Here is a 9156-nt window from a genome sequence, read left to right as displayed (position 1 = left end):
TCTCTCTTCCCTTTTTTTTTGCTCTTTTTTTTTTCATATAATGGTATTAAAGCTTTTTACGTTCGAATTCGATGCGAACGAATAATTTTCGATAATTTTTGCGCGATTTGTATAAAATGCGATAACGTGAAGAGTGAAAAAAATGAAAAAAGAGGGAAAATTCTCTTGATCGAATTATAAAAGTGTTATGTTATNTTTTTGCGCGATTTGTATAAAATGCGATAACGTGAAGAGTGAAAAAAATGAAAAAAGAGGGAAAATTTTCTTGATCGAATTATAAAAGTGTTATGTTATTTTAAATTGTTAAAAAAAAAAAAAAAAAAAGGAAAAAGATTTGCTGTTTTGTTTTTTGGGAAAAAATTGAATTAAAATATATTTTTTTTTTTTTTTTTTTTTTTTTCATCGATAAATGTGGTTTTTCTTCCCTGTATAAATCCATTAACGCAAAAGGCAGATCCGATATTTAATTGGATTCCGTTGACAGCGTGAAATTCTGACAAAAGGAGCATCATTGGGCTAACTCACGGTTCAAATATCTATATATATATATATATATGTATATACGAAAATTGAATTTTTTCGAAAATGTTTTTCGTCGCTTTACGCGTATCCATTGTACGATTAAAATTCTTTTTATACCGTTATTATTTCATTTATTCGTTATTTTTAAACGATAATAAAATCGTTATCGCTTAACGTGACGTCGAAATACATTTAGTAGATACACAGATGTGATCTTTGCTTTATTTCTTTGCCAACATTGAATAAAATTTATCGAAAAATAATAGACAGGAATAAAATTCAGAGGAAGAACTTTTATACGAATTTTTTTATGAATATTTAAAATAAGAAACAATCTCACATTCTAAAATAAGAAATAAATCCAAATCTACTCTTTTCTCCCTTGTATCATCCTATTCCAATATTGAAAATTTTTAATTTTCAATAATAACATTGTAATATCGTATAATTCTAAATTGCCATGAATTGCCTCGAAAAACTATTGACAAAATGAAAAAAAATTTTTTTATAAAAATTATTCCTCGAAAGTGTTTCGTAAAAAAGACTTTCTTACATTTCCTCCGTTACAAAGAAACAGAAAAATGTTATTCCGCGTAACGAACAATCGAGCATTTCCATTCTCCCCTCGCTCGTATCATCGAACAATCGTATCTCGATCGACAAAACAAAGGGGAAAAGAGAAAGAAAAATAAAAAAAAAAGAAAATTCGTACGACCATGGCAGAAAAGCACCCTCCAACTCCGCTTGAAAAACTTGGTAGCGAGTTCACTCGAATCGAGAAACAAAGGTTCCCGCGAAAATCCCTGAAAACGTTTAAAACCGTAACGATACTCCACCAAATTCAGCATTATATCGTAAATGAAACGTTGGATGGGGCGCACTCGAAACGAACCGCGTCCGCTCCAATATTACCGATCCAAATAACGCGTCATTGTTGAAAAGCTATTGGTTATTCCATTCGTTTTGTACACGGATCTATCAACAGTGCTCTGTATTTTTGACTCTCCATTTGGAGATTGCAACGCGCGATCGCAATTCTGACGGGACACCGTTCGTTAATTTTCCCGTGATTTTGAGGTTATGTTTGATCGGACAATTTGAAATGCGATGAAGAATCTCATTTTCAACGAGATGTTTTCTAAAATTTCGTCAAATATTCGTTTTTACAACTAAACTGCGATTCTATTGTTTTTTTTTTCTTTTTTTCTCATAAATCGTGTATTTTTATAAATCAATTCATTTCGACGGGTTTTATCGTTATCGAAATAGATCGAGATAGATATCGAAAATCTCTCTTGTGGAGTATTCGCGATATTTTTTTGACGACTTCATTAACTCGTGACCACGATAGATCATAACTTTATCACATTTCCGTGTAATCGAAATAAATGTTGAAAATTTATAATAACCTAACCTGAACTAACCTTAACAATAAATGTGATTCGAACGTTGGCGAACGATCTTCAAAGCGATCTTACGAAATTTAAAATTTGAAATTTTGAAAACCTTTTCAAAAAAAATTGCAAACTTGAAAATTTAATCTTTTCGAGAATTATATACGAATCATTTAGATGATTTCCTTTAAAATTCTATCTGCTCCACGTGATGTGATTATAATACTTTGAGGAAATTCGCGGGCGGAAGGGAAGAATGGAAAGTGGTGCGGAAAAGTCGATACAGGTGAGGTGTACGATAAATCGAATACATAGGGTGGACTTATCTTGCGCATAAATGTAAAATACGGACGCAAAGTTGCAGGGAGGCCTGGCCGATCCGAACTCGAGATGCAGGTCATAGACTCGCGGTTAACTGGTGAATCGTAATAGGAGCTTTTACATTTGACCCGAATCGAAGATAGCTTAACCGAATCGTTGCGTTGCGATATATAGAATTGTATATAGATATGTAACGTACGTGTCATGGTACAACGGTATTTGGAACAAATTTACGAGCTTGTCTTTGACAGAATGTAACTTGGAGTTGACATTATTGGGTTATTTTTTTCTTTTTTTTTTTTTTTTTATTTTTGACGTCGATGGCCGAGACAATTATGCCATGAAAATTTAGGGAAATCGTTACTACGTTTTGTTAAAATTAAAAAAAAAAAAAAAAAAACGAAATTCTAACATTTAACTCTTTGAAGATAAAAATAAAATTTTAAACTTGAGAAAAAAGTTATATATACCTGGTGTACATGGTATTTGGATTATTATATAAATATTCAAAGTATGTAAAATCCAAAATTTAAAGAATTTTGATCGAAGGAGAATAAAGTAATCTAATATGAGTATGGAATATAATTTGAATCGGAATTTATTTTCTTTTTACGCGATCGAGATAACGATTGTCCGAATAAAAAAAAAATTTAGGAGAATTCTGGATATAAGATTCAAGTTTTAATTAAAAAAATTTTCTACCGATAAAAATGTTAAATTTTTTCGATCGATATAAAAGATTATAAGGTATAAAATTTAATAAGGATTAAAAAAGTTTAAGTATTCGCCGGTAAAAGGACACGTTAGATTTGACGATAAGAAGAGGAAATATGAAGATAACTCAATTCCCCAACTTTTTTCGACCTGCTCCACTCCCATCCTTGGGAGCTCAACTAACTGTAAGAATTGCTGTGACATCTTTTTCTTTCTTATCACGCGACGAATAAGAAACTTCCTTCGCGTTGTAAGAAGAAAATTCTTTCTTTGTCCCGTTATACCTGACAATCCCTTAAATTAATTAATCTGTATCTAATTACCGTTACGAAATTCAAATCGTGAAATTCAATGAAATTCAAAAAAATTAAATTTCGCAAAAATTAAATTTTTCTCTCGTGTTCATTTTTATTATTCTTTTTTTTTTTTTTTTTTTACCTTTGATATTTCATCTTCCATTTCAGATTTAATTTTTGCTCGTTAGATTAATCGAAGGAAGAGTGATTTTTTTATATAAATTTCTATTCTTTTTTCTCATATTTGAAATTTAAGAATAATTTTCTCGTTTTTTTTCCAAGCAGAAATTCAAGCTCGTTCGATTCATAAGGACGTTTCTTTCTAATGGATAAAAATTTATCCATATAGTAACATGGGAAGAGGAAACAAACGAGGAATTTTGTTCGGTTAATTTTCCAGGCAAATATTTACAGCAGTTTGCGAACGTCCATGTTATATACGTAACCAAGTCGAAACGCGTTTGTCCAGTTATTTTATCAATCACTGCACGTGAACAAAACACGTTCCATGAAGCACGAATTTCAACGCCAAGTTTATATGCTTGTTTCGAAAGAGAGAGAGAGAGAGAGAGGGGAAAAAAATACCAAAAGAATAATAACAAATGAAAATTACAAAATTGGACGAAATATCGATGAAAATATTTGCCGAGGTCAGAGACTCGCGTGTATCATATTTTGATAAATTGGAAATTACGAATCGTAATGTATATGTTTCGTAAATGATCTACCGTTATAAATGTGTGTTTCGTGTAATAAAAATGTAAATTTTCGCTCGTGGATTGAAATCATTTCGGATCAAAAATATGAAGCTCGTTCTTCTTTATTTTCTTTTTTTTTTTTTTTACCTTTCTTTTGTTCGTCTATATTTGAATAATTTATTAATATATGGGTATTATTCGTGGAAAATAATATAGCTCGTTTTATTATTGATTAGCGTACTTGGATACTGATGACCTATTTCGCACAATTCCGGGAAGCGAATCTTCGTTAAAATAAATAACAGGTTAATTTAACAGATAGAGATCTTCAAATTTCACTTTCCTACATTAAATCTAATTCCAAATCTAATCGTATCGCAAAGTGATATTAAAACAATTACTACGAAAACTCTATCTCCAAAATATCTATAATTATCTATTTCAAATCGCAAATATTAATTTATCCAATATTTACTTCCGATAAAAACATATTTACTCTCGAATAATATTAATTCGATCGTCGTATATAACAAATCTGTCAGAAATTTAAAGATTCGTCATTTACCAACTTTATTATTCTACGTTTGAAATATCGATTTCTTCGATATTTATTCAATCGATAAAAACATTTATCGACTCTCAATATTAAATCCGTCGTTCAAATTATACGAAATTTCTCGGGGGATTTAAGTAGAAAGATCGACGCATTTTCTTTGAAAAAAAAAAAGAAAAGGTAAGTAACTCACCAGATCAAACTTCGAAAATCAGTGACAGGATCGCTGAGAATCACGCGGAACGTGTTATCGAACGATTAATCAAATCGTCGCGATTCCGATTTATCCTCGTCGCGTCAACCCTTCCAATCTGAACGTTTCATCGGCACGTTTTCCATTTTCCACTTCTTGTATCCAACTCGAACAGCTCCTCTCCTCTTGTCAATAATCCAACCGTCAATACACCTCCTTGACCAGTTTCCGTATGGCCAGCTCGTATCTTCATCGACCTTGCTACGACGTACCACCAACCATCCGTCCTTTCATCGTCTCGTCTCACTCTGCCACCGTAAAATTATATCCGCACAAATTCCGCACTGTTTGTTCTTATGTCGTTTATCCACGCGTTCCTCGAAATCGATCGCTTAGAATTTCTTAGAATTCGTTGTTATTTGTTATATTATACGGACGAACGTTAAAATCGGGCAAAACACTTTTTCATCGCTGATCCCCACGTGTTCGATGGTAAACAGATGATTATTCACGGTTGATTATTCTTCCACTTATCTCAAAGTTAGTTAGAGGTTTTGGCGTTTACGGGAATGGAGGCAAGACACGAAAGGAGATTTACGACTAACGGGGCCGGTACGATCGCCCCCGTTAAACCTCACCGTCCACTTCGGATCTCCCAATCTCTCGAACCCCTAAAGCCTGGAGATGCTGTTAACCCTGTCGTGATAATTCTGCCAAACAGCGTTATACGTTGCAATCCTCTTATAAATTTCTTCAGATCTAGAATTTTATTATTCTATTCCCCGTCCAATCTTTGAGAAAGATCGAGCTTACGATTCCTTCACAATGAGATTCTTTAAAAAAACGAGGATTAACATTTTTTGGAAATTTCATTATCCTCCGCAATGATGTCTTTTTCTTTTATATATATATATATTTGGAGTTGGATCGAAATCTTCGAAATCTTACGATCCTCGGCAACGATATCCTTGTCCTTCGATTGAATTTCTAAGATCCACAATTGGAATATTTCGAAATATTTTACGATTCCTGGCGAGATAATATTCTTCTTACCCCTCGATCAGATCTCTGAAACGTTACGTTATTCGAAATTTTTCTTACGATCTTACGATCCTACGACAACGGTATTATTCTTATTCTTCGATTGAATCTTTTAAAATCAATTTTGAAATTTTTTCAAACGTTATCCTCGCAATAATATTTCTCCTCTCCTTAGATATCTGTGAAAATTCACCATTCGAAATTTTTCTTGCGATCTTACGATCCTCGGCGACTATTCTCACTCCTCCTACGTGTCCAATTTTTTTAAAAATCCATTGGAATTTTTTCGAAACATATTCTATTCTACGTACTTAACAATAATATTCTTACCCTCGACCCACATCCACACAAAATTCACGAATTTCCAATTTTTCGAAATCCCACGATCCTCTCGCCGATCCTCCTTCGATCTTCGATGATCGAAAAAAATGATCCTCGAACCACACGAAAAATCCTTCCCACAACAGGCCCACGTCTCTCACCTCAGATCATCCTTCCCTTCCGTTCAATTTCACTCTTATCCCCCCACACTGCTTCGTATCCCCTTTAACGTTCACACACTCGCGATTTACGAGACACGCGTACGGGAGCACGCGATCCAAGATCCAACAGCGCGATTCGGATCGAGAGAGAGCAGAAGGGGGAGGAGTGGAGAGGGGGGAGAGGGGGGAGGGAGAATGGATCGTCAAGCGACGCGGTGGCGCGAGTTGGAGGCGGACATAGCGGCCGGCGAGGTGAGCGTGGCACGAGCGGACGAGCGAGACTGGCGAGGATCGCGCGCGAGGTGGCTGGAAGCGGAGCGGAGCGGTTGTCGTCGTCGGCGGCGGCGGCGGCGGCGGCGGCGGCGGCGCGAGACCGACTGGCGCAAACTCGGCCGACCCTCGGGGGCAAAAACTTGGGCCACGACCCCTTCGCAAGCGCGCCAAGACGATCCACACTGGATCGGGATCCGTTTATGCTATCCGATACGGCGCTCGTAATGCAGCGTAACGTTAGAATTAACTTGGTCTCTTATCCTCGCTCTCTTGCAAACTGTGCGCGTGGATCAGGATCCACGTTTATCCTATCATCCCGTCCCATACGATTCACGGCGTATTTTTCAGTATTGCGTGTAAGGAAAAAGTTTTGCTACGAGGATAATTATTTTCAATTATTTGAGAGAAAATACGACGCTTATTAAGATAGATTTATGTTATTGTTGAATTGAAATGTTTGACGCAATGATTTTTGCAAACGAAAACGATGCATATAGATTCGTTTATTATGTCATTCGATACGATTCAAGCGTATTTTTAAATATTGCGTGACAATGTAAGGAAAAAGTTTTGCTACGAGGACAATTATTTTCAGTTATTTGAGAGAAAATACGACGCTTATTAAGATAGATTTATGTTATTGTTAATTGAAATGTTTGACGCAACGATTTTTGCAAACGAAAACGATGCATGTGGATCAAGGTTCGTTTATTATACTGTCTTATATGACGTATTTTTGAGTATTGTGTTATGATGTAAGGAAAAAGTTTTGCTACGAGGATAATTATTTTTAATTATTTGAGAGAAAATATGACGCTGATTAGATAAGATAGAATTATGTTATTAAGTTATTGTTAATTGAAATGTTTGACACAACGATTTTTGCAAACAAAAATGATGCATATTGATCAGGTTTATTCCGGTATTATTCAGGTATATTATTATATGTCATTCGATACGATTCAGGCGTATTTTTGAGTATTGCGTGACGATGTAAGGAAAAAGTTTTGCTACGAGGACAATTATTTTCAATTATTTGAGAGAAAATACGACGCTTATTAAGATAGATTTATGTTATTGTTGAATTGAAATGTTTGACGCAATGATTTTTGCAAACGAAAACGATGCATATGTCATTCGATACGATTCAGGCGTATTTTTGAGTGACGATAGGAGAAAAAAGTTTTGATACGAATTATCTTTGCTCTTTTGTGAGCAAAAATGACACATATAAATTAGGATCTATTTATATTGTTAAGTTATTGTTAATTGAAATATTTATATTATTATATGTCATTTGATACGATTCAGGCGTATTTTTGAGTATTGCGTGACGATGTAAGGAAAAAGTTTTGCTACGAGGACAATTATTTTCAATTATTTGAGAGAAAATACGACGCTTATTAAGATAGATTTATGTTATTGTTAATTGAAATGTTTGACGCAATGATTTTTGCAAACGAAAACGATGCATATAGATTCGTTTATTATGTCATTCGATACGATTCAAGCGTATTTTTGAGTATTGCGTGACAATGTAAGGAAAAAGTTTTGCTACGAGGATAATTATTTTCAATTATTTGAGAGAAAATATGACGATAATATGATTAGATAAGGTAGATTTATGTTATTAAGTTATTGTTAATTGAAATGTTTGACACAACGATTTTTGCAAACGAAAACGATGCATGTGGATCAAGGTTCGTTTATTATACTGTCCTATATGACGTATTTTTGAGTATTGTGTTATGATGTAAGGAAAAAGTTTTGCTACGAGGACAATTATTTTCAATTATTTGAGAGAAAATATGACTGATTAGATAAGATAGATTTATGTTATTAAATTATTGTTAATTGAAATGTTTGACACAACGATTTTTGCAAACGAAAAAGATTGCATATGGATCAGGGTTCGTTTATTATATTGTTCTATATGACGTATTTTTGAGTATTGTGTTATGATGTAAGGAAAAAGTTTTGCTACGAGGATAATTATTTTCAATTATTTGAGAGAAAATACGACGCTTATTAAGATAGATTTATGTTATTGTTGAATTGAAATGTTTGACGCAATGATTTTTGCAAACGAAAACGATGCATATGGATTCGTTTATTATGTCATTCGATACGATTCAGGCGTATTTTTGAGTATTGTGTGACGATAGCAAAAGAAAGTTTTGCTACGAATTATCTTTGCTCTTTTGTGAGCAAAAATGACACATATAAATTAGGATCTATTTATGTTATTAAGTTATTGTTAATTGAAATGTTTGACGCAATGATTTTTGCAAACGAAAACGATGCATATAGATTCGTTTATTATGTCATTCGATACGATTCAGGCGTATTTTTAAATATTGCGTGACAATGTAAGGAAAAAGTTTTGCTACGAGGATAATTATTTTCAGTTATTTGAGAGAAAATATGACTGATTAGATAAGATAGATTTATGTTATTAAGTTATTGTTAATTGAAATGTTTGACACAACGATTTTTGCAAACGAAAACGATGCGTGTGGATCAAGGTTCGTTTATTATACTGTCCTATATGACGTATTTTTGAGTATTGTGTTATGATGTAAGGAAAAAGTTTTGCTACGAGGACAATTATTTTCAATTATTTGAGAGAAAATACGACGCTTATTAAGATAGATTTATGTTATTGTTAA

At 33.6% G+C, this 9156-nt stretch overlaps 1 protein-coding gene across 5 annotated transcripts in view; it reads right to left on the bottom strand.

Moving 5' to 3' along the window:
- The window catches only part of LOC122712429 (cysteine-rich venom protein-like), a 116032-nt gene that overhangs the window by 90863 nt on the left and 16013 nt on the right, over positions 1-9156 (bottom strand). The window contains exons 1-2 of one of the 5 annotated variants that reach the window (XM_043932115.1): positions 6063-6464; positions 4692-5759 (exon numbers count right to left, since the gene is read on the bottom strand). The exons of 3 other annotated variants lie outside the window; for them this stretch is intronic. The gene's annotated coding sequence lies outside the window, so the exon portion shown is untranslated. Of the gene's footprint in view, positions 1-4691; positions 6465-9156 lie in introns of those variants that run through there. One more of the 5 variants, XM_043932114.1, reaches the window with a different exon arrangement.

This window comes from Apis laboriosa, unplaced genomic scaffold, assembly GCF_014066325.1.
Source record: "Apis laboriosa isolate Shangri-la unplaced genomic scaffold, ASM1406632v1 scaffold1_cov151, whole genome shotgun sequence".
Lineage (NCBI taxonomy): Eukaryota > Metazoa > Arthropoda > Insecta > Hymenoptera > Apidae > Apis > Apis laboriosa.
The sequence above is the reverse complement of the archived record's forward strand: the minus strand, read 5'-3'. Positions and strand labels throughout refer to the sequence as shown.